We start from the raw sequence: 23,976 nt of genomic DNA on the forward strand, positions 1-23,976 counted from the left end.
CCGCTTAAACAATCCTCAAGCGATTGAAGGACGGTTTTCATCAGTTTGAGTTTTGATGAATGGATAATCAATGCGGACTCAGACCAGTATTGGTAAATGAAAAACGGATAATTTTTAAGAATGAACAAATGACGACCGTGATATTAAAACCATAATTAAAAAACTTCGTAAAGTGGCACAATTTTCAATTAATTTTCAGCCATCTTCGAAAGATAGATACGCTACAAAAAGTATTAAAAAATGAACTGGAAAAGAACTGATTAATTGCGAAACGATGTGGAATAATAGCCTTTTTATATTGCTCGAGCGAGTTGCTATAAAAAGCCTATAAAAATAGCATTCATAAAGCACTTATGAACTTGAATAATCCTGTACAACTCCTGACGGATAATCAATGTGTTGGTCTTAGTTAAATTATCCCTACAAGCACTTTATTATAATTTCAACATTGTTTAACTTAGTTATTTACAAAATCTTCGCAATCAAATTCCAATTTTATCTGACATTTCATTGACTCAAAATTAAATTATAAATTTGAAATGACTTACTGATTAAATCGATAAAATTTTAAAAATAAATACAAGTATTCCTGCACAAATTTCATTATTATTAATAAAATTTCTCCCATCACATTCAAGTCGTTCCGTTTTGTTTAATATTAATACACATTGGTAATTACTAGTCATAAACAAAAATATATTAATGGCTTAAAAAACATTTTAAAGAAAACATCATATAATGATAAGTAAAAGCTTCAAATGCTATAAAGATTTTGCTATGATTTTATGATATTTTGGGATACCTGGCAGTGAGTATTAAATTATTGATGTAACTGAAACTATATGTCACCAAAAATCAAAAATAAAGTAACCAGTAACATTTTGATTGCCTCTAACTTTGCTCAAAGAAAAGAAAACTTACTTAGTTTGGTTTTCATAAAAAGTTTATTTGGTCTTGATTTGGTGCATTGAAAAATTCTATCAGATAAATGGTGACCACTATTCGCTATGCAACTTTCGGCTCTTTATAAGGCATTTTTCATGACATCCTGCAATATTTGAGGCCGAATTCCTTGAATTTCGTGACTAGTATTATTGTCTTTAAGACGCTGAATCATTTGGGGTTATTCACATAAACTTTTGATTTTAAAAAACCCCATAAGAAAAAGTCTGGTGCTGTTAAATCCGGAGGTCTGGCTGACCATGCTAAATCGCCACTTCGCGAAATTAGTCTTCGTGGAAAAATGTCATTCAATAATTGAATTGTTGAACTGTATGAACTTGTATGTGCTGTGGTCCTATCTCGCTGAAACCACATGGCCTCTAGCCCTTGCTCTAGCATTTCAGGCACAAGAAAATTTTAAATCATGTCTGACCGTTACAGCAGTAACAGTAACCGCAACACCTTGGCCGTTTTCAAAAAATTAGGGGCCAATGATGTTTCCAGCACGAATACAACACCATAGAGTTGTTTTTAGTGGATGCTATAATATTTCATGAATTGAATTGAATTGAATGTGAATGCAGAAAATGTATTTTAAAATACATTCGAGCTCTGATCTTGTTGTTTTCAAATTGTTCAACAAACTGTCGATTACGTGCTTGTAATCCGGTGATTTGGGATTACCGAGAAGGTTGTAAACATTCATCATTCTGAGACCATGCCCATGCTGCTGCTTCATCGGGCGTTAAGCATTGTGTAAACTTTGCGTCAGCCATTAATTTTCGAATATCAGGTGCGACAAATCCATGCGGTCCGACGGGAAAGATGGCCTTTCGTGAATGAGCGCGTTAAGAGAGTGCTTAATTAGCCCAAGTTTAATGTGAAGAAGTGACCAGTAGATTCACAAGTAGTACAGAGAATACATTTTGTTGTGGCCCATAATTGGTACGACTCGGTCACGCCTTTCTCACATAATGATGATCAACTTGCAGCGTTTTCGTTTTTAGTCATGCCCTGTATTTAGCGAAATTTGAAGAATGTGTAGATTCAAATCGGAATCTGTACCATAGAATCCCAAAAAGGTGCCTCGGGGAAAGTTTGACTTCAGTTGAATTTTGGCTTGACACTCATCCGAAGGGATAGTAGATCCGTAGAGGAAGATTCTTTGAAGTCATCAAACCTCAGTAGAGGTAACCCTTTTCCTTTCTTTATAGCAAGTGAACTAAACACATCATTTGTCCACTGGATTTCATGATATATCATCAGGACAGGATACATTTTTATGAAGGGATGTTTCTTGATATGATATTTTCTTATAATAGGATATTCTACTGATATTTGCGGTCTGTCTATTTCGGTCTGAAATTTGACTATTAGCAAGTAGTAATAAAAATTATTTTCACTGAGATTGTAAATATTATTTTTAGTAGTATATTAGTATTAGTTTGTTAATATAGATATAATTTTATTGTAACTCATCTTTCCTCATATTCTCTGTTAGTCATTTAGTGCATCTCGTATCCCCTTCGGGGTTTGAAATATCGGAGAGATCCAAGAACCACATGTGACCACCATTGAGCATATGCCCTGAATGAAACTTTAGGTTGGTTCGACCCATGGATTACCTTAAGGAAGACCGCCATCCGAGTAGCCTGCTTGGGTTGTATAGAGATTTGAAATAGAAGAAAAGTAGGAGACACACTGCACGGCAAACACCAAAAATAGGAAAATGTCGTAAACTCAGATTGGCTCCAGATTAATAGATACCAATACCTTATCAGTTATTATTACAGCAAAAACAATGTGCTGCACATCCACAAACGTAACAAAAACACCATGAGTCGTGTCTTGCAACGATGTCTCTGCATTTTAACTTAACATGTTCGGAAGCATAATCGCAGCACAAAAACAAATTCCAAATCATGTTTAATGTCACATCGTAGCTGACGGCCGTTATAAGAGCATAGTGCTGCCACCATACGCGTGGTCGAAAACTAGAACCAGTCTTGGCACACGGGTCGAGGATCTGAGATCAGAGTATCAAATAATGTATAAAATTGTGTTATTAAGGAAATTGCAAATTAATTTGGATTAATCAAATTATAAATTTCGAACGATTTATTGATAAAATCCATAAAATTCAAAAAATAAAATAAATTCATTCGTACTGCGTAAAAAAATACGACACAAAAAAAAGGGGAAAAAACAAATTTTCTCCCATTATTATTGACGGAATTCATCTCACATCACATTCAAATCGTTCCGTTCCGTTTAATATTAATAACAATAAAATACGGGAACGTACGTAGCTGGAGGTCTCGACGCATTCCCGTTTCCGAAACTGTCACGGTGTGGCCGGTTTACCCCGTCGCCCCCTCGCCCAACGTCGTCGCCGCCTCCACGATCGATGTCGCGCGCCGTAGGGCGGGCGTGGTCTACCCAACTGGCCCTCGTTTCGATCTGTTTGGGATCTGTCGCTCTAGCCGGCATTTCGACAACTCGGCCGATCAGGGAAATAATTGCCGGCTGTTAATGGTTCGAATTGTTCAAATCAACAACTTTCATCAGTATCATATTTGCTATAGTGCATGTGCTTTGGTTCCACGAAATTCACCACCAAAAGTCACCAGCACCAGCAGCAACTAAAATACAAATTACAAAATACTATCTCGTACGTATTTGAAATACAAAATACTTTTAAGTCGTATATTTAAAATACAGAATGCTAAATGATTTAACTAATTTTAATCGCGTGTACTGTACGAGTAAAGATAACAAAGCAATTGTAACAATCAACAGTAATCAGCAACATCACATTATTTATATTGCATATGTTTTGACCCAAAAAACTTCACTGAAGTAACCAGCAAACAGAAATCGGCAAAATATCTAATTTGCTTCAACTCAAATACAAATTACAAAATACTATCTCGTACGTATTTGAAATACAAAATACTTTTAAGTCGTATATTTAAAATACAAAATGCTAATGCTTTAACTAATTTTAATCGCGTATCCTGTAAAACTAAAAGCAAATAATGACAACAATCAGCAGTAATCAACATAAGATTTTGTATATAGCATATGCTTTGGTCCAATTCACCAGCACATTGAATTGGGCAAAATGCATGCTTTACTTGAATTAAAATACAAATTAGAAAGTACTTTTTCGCATGAATTTAAAATACGAAATGTAGTACAGTACTCACACGACCTAAAAGTATTTTGTATTTCATATTTTAAAAACATGCGAGCTAGTATTTTGTAATTTGTATTTTTTCCTTCCAGCACAATTGCCATAATAAAAAGTTAGGGGATATCTGATAAATGTAATAGCTAAAGTTGATGGTTCTGATACTTCTCTACATAGAGTATCAAATTTTTCAATTTAGTATCATTGGCTTATTCATAAAACGCTCAAAACTGCACTGTCGATATTTGAATTAAAGTCTATTTACGCTATGAATTAAAGTGTTTATACAGTGCACATAATTTTATAAGAAAATGGAAGTTGTGGACGTTAGGTTATGTAAGTAAAAGAAAAATTTCCTTTCATGAATACTTACTAGAGTTTTAAATGTACTATCAAACAAACAATCTCTTGTTGGCACCTAAATAAAATCTGCAAAAGAATTTTTCTACAGATCCTGATGTTATATCTTATGTTATATTGTATGAACACATGATTTATAATTGTTTAGGATCGTTAAGGAAGCTGATTAACTCTAACTCCATTTTTGATGGGTCTAGTTGATCACTGTCCTTTTCCGCAAAAACAACAAAACTGACATATTCTTAATTCTATTACTACTGCTACTCCTGTTACTTCCTATCATTATTATTATTATCAGGGGTGAGATTTTGAATTATTTTATTAAAGCTCATCTGTGGTGATAATTTCTGGCAACCAACGCATTTTATAACATTGGTAGCATGACGCCAATATGCGCCAAAACCTTACCAAATCTCCCTTCTAAGCTCTCTTTTAGTTGTGATGCACTAAGAGTAAAATGCCTCAAATTACAATCCTGCAGCCGACCCTAATCTGATTCGTGCAAATATAATGTGATATACTAAATAGGTAGTAAATATAACTTTTATATAAGGTAACAGATTATACTCTTAAACTGCCTTAAATAAAGATACATATATTAAGATGTATAATTAAACAAACAATAAAGAAAGTATTGACATTTAACAAACGAAAAATACAATCTGTTGCACCGCCACTAAGATTGAAAAATTGCAAAAATTTGGAGGAAATTAAATCGACATTTTCCACAGGAACAGGACCATTGCCGATAGCTAGCAATCGCTCGAAGAATTTTTCTGGAATGTTGACACTTTAGTGATAATTTGCAATAAACACATTTAGAAGCTCCATCACTTGTATGATATTAAAACAACATTAAATACAAAAATAGAAGAATATTTTTGTTATGTATTCTTTTGTTTCCGGTACCTCTATTGATATTAACCTCGCTCTACATTATTCGTAGTAAAATTATTACATTTTCACCACTACTGGATCAATGGCAGAAATGTTTTGTCAGTATACTTGTGAAGAAATTGGCTGGAATAGCACATTTCAAAAACTATGAGTGAAATGATGTTTCAGATAACAAATAACAGTTCAGGGCACAAACCCTAGCTTAATTAAGAACGAATCATGTAATGATAATAAAAAAAGTATGTTGTACCACCAAACACTGATGATAAATCCTTGAATTGGTTTACAAAGTATAATAACGAAAATATAACAATTAAAATATTTCGCTTTGTTACAATAAGGTTCTTTTTAACGAAGAAATAAATACAAATATGCCTAAATTATACGTGACTGTTGACAATATTCTACAAAATTTATAGATAAGAATATATACATAGTTAATTCTCGAGATATTAATATAAAAACCGCCATATTTAATAAGAATTATAACAATAGAATATATGGACTAATTATACAATATCAAATATATTAACAACAAATTATGTAAAAAAATACAATATAAAAATGCAATATGGGTTTTTTAATATTTTTTAATGCATAGAATATCATTTACATTGTTACTTACCAGTGATAAACAAAAATAAATTAGAAGCTTAAAATAAATTCTCAAGATGAAATCATAGGAGCCTAAGCAAAAATTTCAAAGACAATAAGACTAATCATAAAGATATTTGAAAGGATATGGCTGTGAGTATTGTGTGATTGAAACTGTACACTGTTCATGATCAAAAATCATTAAAAACAATTAAATCAGTTCAACTGTACAGTTAAAAATCAGATTCAGATACCCAAATTAGCAGATTATAATGGTTTTATATGTACTAGATGCGTTCAAAAAGTTACAAAAAATTTAAACTTGAACCACGTTTTAAATTAGCCGAATTTTTTTGTTCTAGAAAGTCTATTTAAAATGTGTTCTTTTCATCCAAATTGGTTCTTAGTTCATTTTTTAATCACCTTTTGTCAGAATCACACATATTTTGGAACTGTAGCCAATTTTTTATTTTACATAAATAATTTATTTTATACAAAATGTAACAAAGTATCGGAAATATTACTTTTGGTGAATCTGCTATGAGGACAACAAGAATTTTCGTGCGCTATAAGCGTTACCAACATTGCCATGAACACGTTGAAGATGACATTAACAACCGATAAAAACCGGAAAGATACAAATAGAAGTAAATTTCATTGTTTATTCTAATTTTTTTCGTAAAAAAAAACAACATTGTATCACACCCCAATCTTCATATTTACCAAATATGATCACGTGAATTTTTGTTCTCAAACATTAAAAAACCATCGTTTAGCAAGAATAGATAAGGTTAAAGTAGCGTTGGGAACTATCGACTGAAAACAGTCGAATCAGTCGTTAGTCGCAAAACAGTCGATAGTCAAAAAACGAGCGACTGAAAATAGTAATTATTATTTTTACACTGTATAGTTAACTACAACTGTAACTGAAAATAGTAATTACTGTTTTCAGTTAAATGTACGGTTCGACTGTTTTTTTTTAGTTCGTGATGTCAGACGAAGATGTACGAATCCTTTCCGGTATAAATTGTGAGAGAGGAAAGTACGGAGATAATTCCTCGGAAAAGTTAATTTTATATATGCTTATATTTTCCAACGGCAGTATAAGCGAGACGGAGAAGTACATACTAACTTAACGTAACTTACTTCACGTACTAACTTTTAAAAAGAAAAGGAAAAAAATAATTACTGAATACTATTAACATGCAATTAATAATTTCATTTTAAAAGAAGTAGAATTATTTTTATATTTGAATGTTCTGTGGATCTGTAAAAAGGAATGAAATGGAATGGAATAATGCCCCACAAATATTTTATAATATTTTAATATGTTAATTGCTATTTTTAAATAATATACTATAATAAATATAGACAATACAATAGAACTTATATATTAGAACAGAAAAAGCTAAAACTAAAGACTTACAATAACCATTAATACTAAATAAAAATTAAAGATATACCTAATCATAGAAAAAAAACTAATCCATGACATAATTAAAAATAATCGCACAATAACTACTATAGATTTTTTAAATAAAGTAAATGCTCTATTTAGTATTGAACGAAAATATTTTTTAACAAAAATCGAGGGAGTAATTGAAATATTACCTATTATTGCCATAAAACCTGTCAAGTCTTTTTACCCTATTACATTAACAATCTTAAAAAATATCGTAAAAAATAAAAGTAAAAAGCAGTAAAATCAGTCGAACCAAAAATAGCGACTGAAACAGTCGATAGTAAAAAGAAGTCAATTATTAAACAGTCGATAGTCAATTTCAGTCGAAAGTTCCCAACACTAGTTAAAAGTGAAACGCTGAAAAGATAATGTTAGATTAATAAATAAAAGATTGTTTAAAGGGTATTTACGTTATTTTTTAAACATACCTGATATGTTGAATAAAGAGACGCCGTAGTTTAGAAAAGTTGCTCTCTTAGATTGATGAATTAGCATTATATCAAAAATGTTATTTAGGATTGTTAAAGTTTAAGGAAACGAATGATAATAATCAGACACACAAGAAAACTGTAACAGATCGTAGGTAGTGGAGAAGTCCAGCCTTTTATGTTACACTCTTTTGACGCACTATACTCCCCAAATACGAATCAGGCATCCAGTTCGTGAAGAGTTTCACGAACATGCTCAATGTAAAGCTCTCCATGGGCACCTTAGAACACGACAACACCTTGATAAAATCCCTACCCATCCACAAACTTCGGTAGATAACCAACTACGACAATACCAGTCGTAATCCAGGGTCTCTGTCCACCCGCAAAACACTTCACTATACCGAAGCCGAAGCGACATCAGCAAAAGACCATTTGGTTCCCGTTCGTCATCTTGGAACAAGAAAAACAATCTCCCCAAATACCAGCAACATATAAAAAAGAAAATTTATTTATATTTAAAATGATTAACTTTTTACAGAATAATTACATTGTCAATAGACAAAAATGGCATGAATTAGAGTGTTTCAAGAGTTTCTCATACATTCTGTGTTGTCAATCTGTGGTACGGACCGAATGATCTGGAATGATTGAGACTAATTGATTTGTTTCTGTATTGCTATTGTGGCCATTCGTTTTCTATATTTATTATTTTGCTTCAGGTACCTCTGTTTATATTAACATCCTTCTAAATCATTAGTACTAAAATTATTACCTTTTCTCCTTGACTGAATTACTAGCAAATATGTAGTCAGTATAATTGCCAAGAAACCGGTCAAAAATCCGTAAAAAATAGGTTCCAGTACTTCATATATATTTCAATATCTTTCTAGATTTGAATATGCTATTTTCCCACTTTTTTCCGTTAATTCTATAAGGTATATTAACAAGTCAATCGAAAAGTCTCCGTCCTATCATAGTAAAACACACTTTTTTGGCAAAATTAGTTTTTTTTATTCAACATAATTCCCGTCAAGGGTCATACACTGATTATAACGACCCTCCAACTTTTCCATACAGTACGATTTGTCCTTTGCGTCAAAATAGGCCTCAGTTTCGGCGATCACCTCTTCATTCGACGAACATTTTTTCCCAGAAGAGCATTCTATCGAGATCTGAGAACAGGAAATAGCTGCTGGGAGCCAGATCTGGAGAATATGTTGGATGAAGAAGCAACTAGAAGTCCAATTCATGGATTTTTGCCATCGTTTCCACTGACATGTGACACAGTGCATTGTCCATTGTCTTGGTGAAGCAGCACTTTCTTTTTCTTCAAATGCGGCCGTTTTTAGGCGATTTCGTTCTTCAAACGGTCCAATAACTCTATTTAATAGTCGCTGTTGATGGTCCTTCCACTTTCTAGGTAGTCAATCAAAATTATTCCATGCGCATTCCAAAATACAGACGCCATAACCTTACCAGCCGACTGTTGCGTTTTCCTACATTTTGGAGCGGGTTCTTCGTGTATAGTCCACTCGAATGACTGTCGATTGGACTTCGGAGTGAAATGATGGAGCCATGTTACATCCATTGTCACATATCAACGCAAAAATTCGGGTTTATTACGCTCATCATCTTCAAACACTGCTCCGAATCATCAACTCGTCGTTGTTTTTGGTCAAAAGTGAGCTCGCGCGGCACCCACTTCACGCAGAGCTTTCTCATGCCCAAATGTTCGTGAATGATATGATGTACACGTACAGTTGATATCTTTAGAGTCTCTGCTATTTCATTCAATTTCAATTTACGGTCATTCAAAATAATTTTGTGGACTTTTTAAATGTTTTCTTCGGCAACAACCTCTTTTGGGCATCCACTGCGTTCACCGTCTTCGGTGCTCATCTCACCACGTCTAAAGTTAGCATACTAATCCTTGATATCAACCATCAATTTCCTAGAGCAGTGTCGGCAAACTCGGCATCAAGCCAAATTTTTTCTTCAACTGTATTTTCCCTTCAAAAAGCAATATTTTATCAACACGCGAAATTAATTTTTATCCATTTTTTTCACAATAACAAAAGTTAAAGCTTCACTAAAAATGGTATAATTCAAAAATTAATGACCCGACAGCTCTCAAATCACACACGCATCTTTTGGGGGAAGAAGCTAAGGAGAAATGCAACAACGAAGGAAACAAGAACTAAACAAAAAGGTAAATGTGCTCTCTAATGAAAGTAAAATATATTGCTTGGATAATTGTTAAATAGGTGGATATCACTTCTGGGGATACTACTGTATAAAAATATGCACCTAGGACTCATAGGTGGTGTGGAAAAGTGTTCAGTGTCAATATAATAAAACACAACCCTAACCTACATAATAATTTGTGACTGTATCATTTAACACCTTCATTAATATATGCACTAGATGTGTTATGATGTTAAAATAAATAATATTTAAAGTTTTTTTTTCATTATTTCATTTAGATTAAAATTTTTGTTTTATGCCAAAGCCAAAAAGAACTAAAACTCAAAATTGATGCGGCAACATTGCGACATTTTGACATTATAAATTTAGATAATGTGAGTTCACTGCTTTATTGAACGGGCTATATACGACCACTTAAAACGAATCAATGAACTGTCACGTTTTCAGGGCGCCCAATTATTGGACCTGCCGAAACATTTTCACTGAGACTACTATAGAAGTCTCAGTCATCTGCATCACACTACCGCAGCACAAAAACCCTAAAATAATGAATTTTTATTGAAAAAATCTATAGACAGCATGAAATTTGTCCGAAAAACTAAAAATTCAATAATTTCTGATGTCTTAGTAATTCTGAGTAACTTAAAAATACTTATAAAATTGTTCTTTTACCTCTTACATTCGTACAAACATAAAAATAGAACACTCAAACAGAAATCGCTTCATCGATTATTACAATAAAACAATACAAATAAAACTGACAACCGTCCCCATTAATCACCATCGAGATTAAATGAAGCCACCCAATAAACAAACCAATCCCGCCTCACACTCACTTCATAAAGACTCGACGACAACGGCACAATGAATCTTAATATCTGTTTGCTCGATCTTGGGCTGAAGTGGAAACTGTAGAGGCCTTTTCGCAGCAATGAAGCGAACGTCTTGACGACGAAAAACAGCTGGTAAAAAATACCAACGAGGTACGGCACGAAAATTCACCGGCACGATACATAAACGACCTTTTTTTTACTTCGAAACCTTAATTTATTGGTGTTTTATCATGTTTAAGGCTAAATTTTCGATTGCTACCCGATTATATCTCATCAAATAATCAACTTACTATTAAAACCAACAAATAAAACAACGATATTTATAAATCATCCGCAATAACTGATTATTTTTAGAATTTTATTGGACATATCATCATACGGGAAGATAATGAGATCATGTTTTGTGGATATGAAAGTTAAATCGTTATTACAATGTTGTTTTTTATTTCTTTTTGTTTATTTATTTTTGTATTTTATTTCGATAATGCATAAGCTATCAATAAAATCATGTAAATCAATGTAGGTGCATTGTAGTGTTATAGTGTTGATTTGCTATGATTGCTTTGTTGATATGCTTTGCATCATCAGCATGAGAAGACACATATAGAAACGCCTAAAATGAGATTAAGAGAAAAATAAGCGAAAACTAACAGCAGACAACAAAAACTCTAATATTGTGAATTAATTATAAAGGACTTACTCCATGTCTCAGTCGAGGCATGACAAAAAAAATCAATGCATTGAAAATGTCTGAATTTCTGTCGGATAAATCACATTTTCGCAAAGTTTTATCTTTTTACTACAATTTAAAGAAAAAGGAGGCTGAAGGTCGTCGAATATTGTGTGAAGCTTATGGCAACAATGATCCATCGATTTAAATATGTGACTATAGGTTTTGACCTTTTAAAAGTGGTGATTTTGACACCGAAAACAAAGAGCTTTCTGGTCTGGCAGCCTAAAAAATTTTAGACGAGGCTTTGAAGCTATTACTCGATAATATATCAATCGGCATAGCGGCAACACATAACACACCAATGTTATTCTTCAGCATGTTGCAAAACCGGTGAAAACATATTTGGAAATAATAAAATGGGCAGAGCTACTCCACCCGCCGTTTTCTCCAGACCTTGCTACTTCTAATTACCACTTGTTGCAATATATGAATCAATATATGAGGCAAAAAGCAGGTCCATTCGTGAACAGACTCAAAAGATACATCGTTCTTTCGAGATGGAATTCGTAAATTGCCTGAAAATGGGACAAATTTGCGGCTACCGACGAGCAGTAGCATTGTAACGATTTTTCTAATAATAGAACTTCAAATTTTAAAAAAATCCTTTAAAACTAATTTATAGACTAATATATTATATTGCACAATCGTATAATTATATAAGTCCATATTGGTACTATAGAGAGTTGACAAGAACTGCTCATACACAAAGAATATCGAGATAAACCGAGAAAATACGAAAAATTAAACATCATTTTAAAATGTTTATATCAAACCAAACGAAACGAAACAGATAAGATAGGGGAGTTGAGAAAACATTGTTTACACGTGCTTCAAAATCAATAGACCATACCAATTTACATTAGGTTTGGTTGCACATAATTGATAAAAAGCAAAAGATAAGATACAATGAATTAATGTATTATAATACTGTATATAAAATATGTGCTTACTTGAAGCAGCTGATCACTGGAACTATTCGAATACCAAGCCAATGAAATCCAGTCATATAATGTTTAAGCTGCTTAGAAGAACATATCCACCAGTCTATATCAATAAACTCCCGCAAGCAGAAGATGCCAAATATCTTGGTATGCACCTAGATCGACGCCTAACTTGGAAAAGCACATACTCGCCAAACGGAAATAATTTGGACTTAAACTCTACCAAATCTATTGGCTTATCGAGCACAAATCCAAGTTATCGCTACATAACAAAATATTATTTGCCTATTTGGTCATATGGAATCAAACTATGAGGAACCGCTAGCAAGTCTAATATATCCATCATACAACGGTTCCAAAATAAAGTGTTGCGTGCCATTGTCGATTCTCCGTACTATGTTTCAAATGAAATGATACAACGCGATATTCCTCTAGAACCAATAACGAGTGTAATTCAACGCGTTTGTGTGAAGTACTTCGAAAGAGTGTCAGTGCATCCCAGTATACTCGCTAATCAGCTAAACATGCGAAGGGACAATGAAATGCGTAGACTAAAGCGTTTAACACCATCCGATCTGATTATTAGACATATATAGACTTTAGAATAAGATTTAAAATAAAACTAATTAATTAAAATAGTATTTTGTACATGAGATCCCTTAATGAAGTTGTTTCGTTCTGTGTTGAACTACTAACGGTAATAAAAAAATTGTTTTATTTAATTGTCGTTAAATAATAAAAAAGTGTGAAGAAAGATATGGATGGTTATAAAACATCCAATTGAAAACGTCAGATGGAGTTTAATAACACTTAATATTGCTAAGGCTCGATGTATAAATAGCAACCCTCGTAGCAAGTAAACAATATAAGAACAAGAAATGTTAGAATTATCACAGCTATCGTCTAAATAAAAAGTAAAATATGAGCATCAAAGAAAATATCGATAGTACTTTATAACATTTATTTGAATAACAAATGGCTACTGGTCACTGCCGCTAATCCATCAAAGAATTACCACATAAAAAACTATGGGCAATAATGATCGATACTGATCTGAAACTGAACCCGACTAATTAACTCTGTAGCCGTTATTAATTGGATTAAAACATCAAGCCGTAATGAATGCTGTTAATCCGAAAAGATTAGGATTATAGCGAGCGACCTTGAACTGAAGATAGCGGTCACCAGTTAACGATGGCCTCGTTAATATCGCTTCTTTGTCTAAATTTATTGAATCATCCCGAGTTTTATTTCGAAATCAGTACAGTAACTAAACTAAAATAATAAAATTACTCTTAACATACCTGACTGGGATTACAAGATGTGTCGGTAATTCTTTTCCGTTTTCTTTCTCTAAAAAAACACATTATTTGCAACGGATATTTCAGGCAATTTATGGATACCATTCCAAAGGAACAGTATCAAAGCTAATGCCTTTGCCATTCATCAAGCCATTTTTTAACCTCTTCGAGATCGGCGAAATGCTGCTCTACAAACGCGCGCCCTGTCGATGCGAAATGGTCGGATGGAGCCAGACCTGGAGAGTACTGCGGGTGCGATAAAACCTTCCTATTCAGGTGATTTCAACATTTTTTAAAGTGTTTTTGCTGTACGAGGTGGCGCGTTGTCGTGCTGTAAAATCACCTTATTGCCTTTGAACGTAGTGAGGATGTTTTTTGGCCAATGCACCAACCACTGAATTCATCTCTGCAGTCAGTAGGCTGGCTCGCCAAGTGATAACCATGATTTTTTCGTATGGAATTTTCAAAATAAATCCATTTTTCCGTTACCCGTTACTATTTAATGCAGTAATGACAGCATTTTATTGGCGCTTTTTGAAACTTTCTTGTTGCCTGTCATTGAATTGATATGGCACCCCCCTCGTCCCATCTTTTGGATATTTCTCATCGCTTGCAACCATTCATAATTTGCGACCGGGATCACATTATCTGTCAATTGTTTGGTTGAGTTTGTGCTGGGTCTTTTTCTTAAAGTTGGAGCGCGCTCACTGTGAGTACCTAACAGCAAACGATGGCTTTCAGTATTTTACACTTGTATGAAACAATATTGCATTCAAAGACAGCAAAGTAATAACCGACATATCTGATCAATAAAATACAGTGATTTGGAGACATTTGCGATATAATATCATGCATCATTTCCTTATCAAATGTTCTATTCTGAAAGCAGATTATTTCTTAATATCCTAGAAAGATTATTAATTGTGTTCTCTCAAGAATATCACATACACGTAGGACAGTCTGTTCATTATAAGATATAAACAGATAAATCCTTGCTGTTTCTATCTACGTTCAAAGTATATTTGGGATAGATTGCTCTCTTGTGCTGATACCTTGATACCTTGAAATTATATATAATTTTATTGTAGAATCATTTGGATGAAAATTGTTAACGTTATAATTTGTAGGTACTACCATTATTTCACCAAGTTTTAACCTGGTCGTAAGTCGAGTTTTGATAAGATAAGGCGAGGTGGCCCAAAAACGGCTACCATGGAGGATAATATGACAAAAAATACGATCTCGTATTGGCGAATCGCCGATTGAAGATGCGCCAGACAATAGGCGTCTCAAAAAACCGCGTGGATCATATCCTGCATGAAATTTTGGGCATAAGAAAGCTGTCGGCGGATAACAAACTATTGACGCTGTTCAAGCGCAATCCGAAGAAATTTCTGCGTCGTTTCATGACCGTCGACGAAACATGGATCCAATGGTATACACCAGAGGCCAAGGAACAGTGGAAACGGCGGACTTCACCGAGCGAACGTGCTCCGAAGAAGGCGAAAACTATCCTATCGGCCGGAAAGGTGATAGTCACTATTTTATGAGATTCAGAAGGTGTGATATACATCGACCACCTAGAGAAAGTCAAAACGGTCACATGGCTACGGTACTACGCCGAATTATTGGGCCGATTCAACGCCAAATTGCAGAAAAAAATTACTTCACTTGGAGAAAAAAGCGCTCTTTCACCATGACAACGCACCGGCTCACACCTTCGCACTCTCCACTGCCAAGTTGGTCGAAATGGGCTACAAATTGCTGTCCCATTCACCGTATTCCTCGGATTTGGTCCGGTGCGACTTTTTTTTAATTCCGAACTTGAAAAAGTTACTCGTCGGGCAGAAATTTGAGTCGAATTAGGTGGTCATCGCCGCCACGGAGACTAACAGACGGATTAAAGAAGTTGGAGCATTGCTGGATCAAGTGTATCAAGTTAATAGGAGACTATATTGAGAAATATATCGCCACTTTTCCTAATTTTTCAGTACGGTAATTATCGAATCATCTTCGTAAATATAGAACATCCCTATTAGCGACTAAACTAAAACTATATTTAAATAGGTTAATAATTAATGAAATATTTTTTTCTACGCGCATTCACAACCTCTGTAATATACTTAAAACCACCTGTGGTATCAGATAGATACCTAAATACCATCCCACATTTATCAGCACGTTCCTACATCAATAAGCGCCCGTTGGGTATTCAGACAACGTCAGCTATTTTAAATGGTCACAAATGATTCTATCGTCCTCCTTCCTTCGTACCTTCGTACATTCTCCGCTCTATTTATAAAAATCGTTATATTTCCCGAACGATTTAAAACCTTCGAGTCTATCGTGACATTAGACGGTTAACATTGACGCGTTCCAGGAACGGGAATAACGGCCCGAAAACGACAAAACTGATCCCGGATGACTCATAATCCAGCTTCTTGGACTATCGCCTTTCCTAGACCGCGTAACCGTATATTTCCACGATATACGGTATAGCTTTCTTTAACGTCATATCTATGACATCCATATCAAATGAGTTTTCACTATCCCTATACGTTAGGTTACATAAATATCAATATATCGACATATTTTTTTAAACAAGTAGTGATATTTTTTAAAATATTTAAATAATATCGATATTTGAGTCGATATATCAATATTTTTATTTACTGATTTTTTTTATTTTATGTCTATAATTACACTTAAAGATTTTTTTATTTGAAACTTTATTTTGAAAAACCGGTACAGTACATTTTATTCAAACTATTGAATGTATCCATCCATAACCGCTACATTTTCTCATTTTTCACGCAATTTACAGATTCCATCTCGAAAGAACGATGTATCTGCTATTTAAGAAAAGTTGTAATTACCCTTGAACAATTGAGCCTACCTGTATTGGTCTTCTGACATTGATAAAATCCCCGACTTTTTAAACTTTTAAGACTGCTTAACAAGAAAATAGTACCAACATTATAAACAATTAATGCAACAATTAAGAAAGAAAATAAGCTTAAATCAATCAATAACAATGGTTTCAATATATCTTTATATATAATTAAAATTTAAGCTAAATAAATAAAATATAATTATAAAAAAAGTGTATAAAAAAATAAGGGTAGCCAAAATAAAATCCATAGACCCTTATTTAAAAAAAACACCCCACATCAATGATATCAAAATGGCATTAGAAAATAGCAAACATCCCCCAAGAACTGAATTTTATATCCTCCCGCCAAATCATTCCCCCTATAAAGTAGAAAAAAACATATCCTAAAGTCTCTAGACATAGTACAGGGGTTTACGGCATTGGATCGAATTACACTGAACATTTCGAGAGCAGCAAAAATAGTAGTAGCAGTAAAATAAATATAATGTTAAACAGAGGATCATAAAATAGGATGCCTAATATATACAACAAGTAAAGTGGAGACTTTACTTTACCCAAATTAATTGCATAATAATGTTATTAGACGTGACTCACTTCACCTTGTACTTTGTACTAAATTGCTCATCAAAAAAATTTAAATAAAACATTAGCTTAAACTGCATTGCAGAGATATTAAGTTGCAGTGAAAAATTTTAAACCTCAACGATCGATTAAGATGACTTGCAACTAATTATCAACGCATCGATATAAGAGTGTAGACGTAATACTGTGAGAGGCGGAAATGAATTATAACACCTGATAAATTCAAAACGGAAATGACCCAAGCCCATCCGCCTGCCAGCTATCGATTTAACACCACCTGAGTAAATGAACCGAGGAAGGTTAAGCCTTCGACACATCTACTGTACATACAAATGATACGTTATTTCAATGAAATATCAGTAAAGGTTAACCAACTAATTAAAAACCTGGGTATGATACAGACTAAAGCAAATATATATTGCGGAGATTTTAGTGGTAAAAACAAAAAATATAACAGTTAAATATTGAAAAGTCCACGGCCTGACACATAGACGGCGCTACAAGAACTAAATCCATATGTTTTTTAGGTAGCCCTAACCCTCAAAAGATGCGTGCATAAATTTGACAGCTGTCGGATCATTAGTTTGTGAATTATAGCATTATTGAGTGAAACAACTTTTGTTATTGTAAAAAAATGGATAAAAAGGAGTTTCCCGTGTTGATAAAATATTGCTTTTTGAAGGGAAAAATTACAGTTAAAGCAAAAACTTGGCTGGATGCCGAGTTTCCGAACATTACCCCAGGAAAATCAAATATCAAGGATTGGTATGGTAAGTTTAGACGTGGTGAAATGAACACCGAAGACGGTCAACCCAGTGGACGCTCAAAAGAGGTTGTTACCGACGAAAACAATTAAAAAAACCACAAAATGATTTTAAATGACTGTAAATTGAAATTGAATGAAATAGCAAACACTCTAAAGATATCAACTAAACGTGTACATTATATCATTCACGAATATTTGGGTATGAGAAAGCGCTGTGCAAAGTGGGTGCCTCGCGAGCTCACTTTTGACCAAAAACAACGACGAGTTGATGATTTGGAGCAGTGTTTGAAAATGATCAGGCGTAATAAATCCGAGTTTTTTGATCAATCATTTTTGATATGTGACAATGGATGAAACATGGCTCCATCATTTCACTGCGAAATCCAATCGACAGTCATTCCAGTGGACTGCACACGATGAACCCGCTCCAAAGCGTGAGAAAATGTAACAGTCCGCTGGCAAGGTTATGGCGTCTGTATTTTGGGATGCGCATGGAATAATTTTCACCTTGAAAAAGGAAGGGTCATTAACAGCGACTATTATATATCGTTATTGGACTGCTGGAAAGACGAAATCGCCGAAAAACGACCGCATCTGAAGAAAAAGAAAGTGCTGCTTCACCAAGACAATGCGCCGTGTCACAAGTCAGTGAAAACGATGGCAAATGGAAATGGAAAATGAGCCAAATCCATGAATTGGGCTTCGAATTGCTTCCTCGTCCACCGTATTCTCCAGATCTGGCCACCAGCGACTATTTCCTGTTCTCCGATCTCAAAAGAATGCTCGCTGGGAGAAATGTTCGTCGAATGAAGAGGTGATCGCCGAAACTGAGGCCTATTTTGAAGCAAAGGTCGAATCGTACTACAAACATTGTATCGAAAAGTTGGAGGATCGCTATAATCAGTGTATCACCATTGATTGAAGGGAATTATGTTGAACAAACAAATGATTTTGCTAAAAAAATGAGTTTTACTATGGCAGACCGGGGACTTTTCAATTGACCTGTTATCCATATGTAAAGAGTATGAATTAAATCTGAAAGCCCCTTGTAAATACAATGCTGTAAAAATTAGTAAACAGTAGTGTTTTCAAAACCAACCCTTGGCTATTACTTTTCCCCATCTTTCCGAGCATTGGAAATCATAGTCGAAAAAAAACAAACATCTATGGCCCATTTTCTAAAACTTCTATAAAAACAAAAATATCAGAGATCTTCCAGGACAGTTTCATTCGGCTTGAATTTTTGAACCACATTTCGTCAATATATTCTATATTATATTAGGTGCTTAGATATATTTTTATAAGCGACATATATATTGCTCTAAATGCGAATATAAGTGTAAACAACTTTTAAATTCGATGGTTTTGATATTTCTCTACATAAAATAACGGTTTTGCACTTATCGTGATTGACATTCGACGTTATTACATTTTGATTTGAAAAAATCTGCTACCAGAGGCCATTACCCACAACCACAGTTCATGTTGGAAGATAATGAATTGAACAAAATCCCAGCTCAAACTCTTATAAATAAAACTTTCAGACCCTTTAGCACTTAATTAGCATTAAATCAATTACTTCCAGACATTTTCATGCAGTGCAAGAGAGCCAAATGAGGAAAATGGCTACCAGATGAATTGACTGGATATTTCATTTCGAACTGTCTTAACATAACCATTTCATTGGTTGCCACACAAAAGATAAATAGTTTCTGTAGCGTACTGTGATTGGTGTGTGATGCATTAAGGCCATCCCAAACGAAATAAGTCAATCGTAATTATTATTAGCAGCTGCTAAAATGAAATTGCTGATGTTCACCGACGCCAATTGAACAAATTGAATGACGTATTGTTGCAAAAAAGACCAATAATGATGGGTAACATATGCAAAGTCCAGCGTGTATAGCAGAGCTGAAGAAGTTCAGCGGACCGAAGTTGAGAAATAAATGTTATAAGATGGCTACCGAAAGAACATGGTTTTTCGACACTGCTTCGCCATGTTGCCAAAAAGGTAGGAAAAAGTTGAAGAAAATGATCGAAAATATGTTGATTAAAACATATTATAATACTGAATAATGCAATTTTAAAATGAAAAAATCAAAATACGTAGAAGCATCTAAGAGTTACCGAGGTAATTGATACTATTTAACGTAAATTACGTCATCTGACATTTTATAATTTTCTCAAAATGAATCATAATTCCTGTACATCGGCTAAAAACGCTAAATCTGATTTCATTTCTAGAACATCTATTTTTATGGTCATGTTCAAAATTCAAATTATTTGACGCTATATATACATTATAAATATTTCCCAAACAGTAGCACAGGGTGTGCATTCAAACAGGTTGATACAGTCGAGGAGCTGAACTTGTTAGTCCAAAAACTATTTTTATAGGATATTTCGATTTTTATTTCAAATGAATGAAAGTCATGACAGAAATCAAGGAATATTTCGCACAGCTAACCATTGGAAAGCGTTATTCGAAATACAAAAATGATTTAGAGTTTAAATATACAAGAGATGCTTTAAACGCTTTGAAAATTTCAATTCGATTAATGACTAATTAATACAGTTGATACGACTCTCCAAACAAGATTGTTAATGTGCCATAGTTTATACAAAATAAAGACCTTCTTCGTAACTTAAATGGACTTATAATTGAAAATAGAATCAAAAAATATATGAGCAAAAATCGGAAGAAATATCGAAATTTCGAGTCATCTCACTACTCTACTTAGTAACTGACTTGTTTGATGGCTCATTCAATACTTTTAGGCCTGTTTAGGTTGCTATACATACAAAGATATTGTATCATAGATTTGATATATTCAGCATATAAACTTTCTTCGCGATAATAGATGTACAAATAAGTAATCGCCATTTGAAAATCGATATGACATCAATAAATTATGAAATTGCTAAATTTAGCAGAAGCTTAAAAACAATGAAATTGGAAACAAAACGTAATGGAAAGGCCAAACGTATATGACGCATAACTGAAAGCGCAAACCAAAATAATCATCAGGGGAGATCGCCATAAATTGAAATTAATAAATTAATAAATAATAAAGGAAGAAAAACTTTCGTTATAGAAATCGAGTCATTTGACAACACAAAAACATACGATCATATCTTGTAAAAAACGAGAAGTCTTGGAAGCACTGTACAACCCGTCGTATTTACCAAGCATTAATTTTTCTGATTATTACTTATTTCGATCGATATATCAAAAATTGGTTATTCAACCTACCCCAGTTTTAGCCTCAAAAAATGAGGCATTCTTTCTTTCTCGACTATCTCCATGTTGCCTGAAATATGGTATAAGCAGTAAATAAGCATAGATTATACTTTCACAATTAACATTCAATTATTTATTTAAAAAACGGGCCAACAGATTTGCAAACTCAATAATTGTAACATTGGCTCAATAGTAACATATAATTTGATGTCAAAACTATAGTGAAGGTTCCATAAAATGATCATTCAATCACAATCACACAATATTATAATATACAAATCACAATCACACAATGTACAAATATTTATAATTATAGTTTCAATTAATTACAATTAGTCTCAGTTACTCAACTAACTATGTCACTCAGTCCAAGTATTTGCAAAAGATCCTTGCCACGCATCTGTCGTGACTTTTAACATAATGAAGACTGACTGTAACCTTGAGATAATAAAACATGTCCATAAATATCTTCCAGGTGTCCCGTCATTCTATTTTGCTTCCCCAAAGTTTAAAACCTTGACTATTTGAGCTGACTCATTAAGAATATATTTGCATAATAATCACACAACACAGCTGTACATTGCCAATATTTACATTTAACATACCTTATAAAAATTAAATACCACACTATATTAATTTGGGTAAAATATACACTTTAAAAAATTAAAAAATTCTACATAATACTTTGAAAAAACCACCGTGTACCAATGACGTCGATTTGACAAGAAAAATATTTTGCTAGGAAATAAAGAGTACCTGAGTGCATCATCGAGTGGGATTGACAATTTTTATTAAAATATACATTCGCCGGTTGTATTTAACGTATATCGCTCCATCTGATTCAAACTAGTTCTAATTAATAATACATAACCTAAGCATTCTTAAATTAATAAAATGTTGTGATCATAAAACATAATTGTTTCAAATAAATATCTTTGTAATTAAACTTCCTAAAGGACGACTATTGATACACAAACCCGCTAAACTCTGAAAGATTTATATTAATCGCATTTGGACTTTAACTAATTATGCGAAATTTCAAAAGAGACCAGTCCTCCAACCAGTCATTGGGAACTTCTTGAGAGCTTTCCAATGAAGTATCATGAATAGGGCGTTGGCATTCAAGTTTTCATTCTACTTGCGCCTACACAAGAGGGTGAATTATGATTTCATTATCACCCCTCCCTCAAAAACACTGCACATTTTCGTTTCGAAACATGACATTACGTTCAACATGTGTTACAGCTATCAAATTAGATGCGATTGCATATTATATTATTATATTATATTATGAAAATTGGTGACAGATAAATAGTAATCGAATGTCCGCAAATGCCCAAGAGAAATGATATTACATCGTAGATAAAACCAACTTCCGGATGTTAAAATATAACTCTGTCGGTAATGTGTTTATTAAAACCCGCTTCTATTATTATAAAAAAAAATATTCAAAGTTGTTTAACCATCATAATTAAAATGTCTATTGCAGTGACTCCCAATATACCCTTTGTTTTCAACCAATTTAAATATACCCTAAGAACACAATAGACGGGTAAATGTTTTATGTGATTACTGGCTTGTCAGAAACAAAAGTTGGATTTACTTTTCACATTAAATCCACATGTGAAATTACCTCTGTTTTTCGGATCCCTTTTGTTAAATAAAGCGTATCCAGTATGGAAATCATATAGCTGGTTAAGTTTAATTAACTAAGTTAAAAGTTTAATGCTAATTAATCCTGGCAATTTTTCACTTAAACCTTTGCACCTTTTTGACGTTTAATTAATTTTTTATGAGTTTATAACTCGCAATAAACGACGTACCATATTTTATAGAAAAAAAGTCTTATAATTATTATACTCCCTATGACAAGTTTGCATTAGCCATTAATCATGCTGGCAGTAACGTACATAATTTGTTTATATTCTCGTACTCAAGTTATCTTAAGAAAAATAATATTAACATGAATTAAACTCCACAAAAAATAACTCAAAGAAATGTTATTAGCTAGAACTAAAACAAATAATACTTAATTTATAAGCGATAGCACCCCCAAGAAACATTTTCTCAGGGAATTTATGAATCACTTTAAAAAATAAAATAAAGCTTTCCTCACTTATAACTAAAACATACCATAAAAGAAAAGTTACGGCAATAAATTTAACAGCTGTAAATAAAAAAATTAAATATATTACCTTGAAAAGTTGTGAAAAATCCAAACAATTTTAGAAAAAACACAAAAACACCCACTCACTCCGATATCCAGACAGAACTGACTTTTTGTCAGATATACCTAAAGATGGCGCATACTAAAAGTCAATAAATTTGCTTGTTATGTAACCAACATTACAGTAGAGATTAAATGTTATTTTTCAAAAAAAATTGAATCAAGTTAATTCTAAAGCGTAATCTTATTTTACCTATTAAAGTAGTACATTTATCTTTATTTATTTGTTATACATAAACTAAAAGTATTTGAACTAATCTTATCTTTATTTTTTAGCTGCCGCCATCTGTTGAAAAAAGGCTTACTTACTTCCTATCAGTTTAATGAAAACTGTATTGAACAAGCAATAATAACTGGAATACTTATTCTAGAAAT

General features: G+C 33.2%; 1 protein-coding gene across 2 annotated transcripts in view; it reads right to left on the bottom strand.

Moving 5' to 3' along the window:
- tty (tweety) overlaps window positions 1–23,698 on the bottom strand; it is a 139,838-nt gene extending 116,140 nt beyond the window's left edge. The window contains exon 1 of one of the 2 annotated variants that reach the window (XM_076417709.1): window positions 23,570–23,698. The gene's annotated coding sequence lies outside the window, so the exon portion shown is untranslated. The remainder of the gene's footprint in view (window positions 1–23,569) is intronic. The other variant, XM_076417685.1, reaches the window with a different exon arrangement.
- Between the last annotated feature and the right edge of the window lie 278 nt (window positions 23,699–23,976).

The sequence above is a fragment of the Rhynchophorus ferrugineus genome, unplaced genomic scaffold (genome assembly GCF_030347505.1).
Source record: "Rhynchophorus ferrugineus isolate W39M unplaced genomic scaffold, kcgeb_rfMv2 rfM1, whole genome shotgun sequence".
Classification (NCBI taxonomy): domain Eukaryota; kingdom Metazoa; phylum Arthropoda; class Insecta; order Coleoptera; family Curculionidae; genus Rhynchophorus; species Rhynchophorus ferrugineus.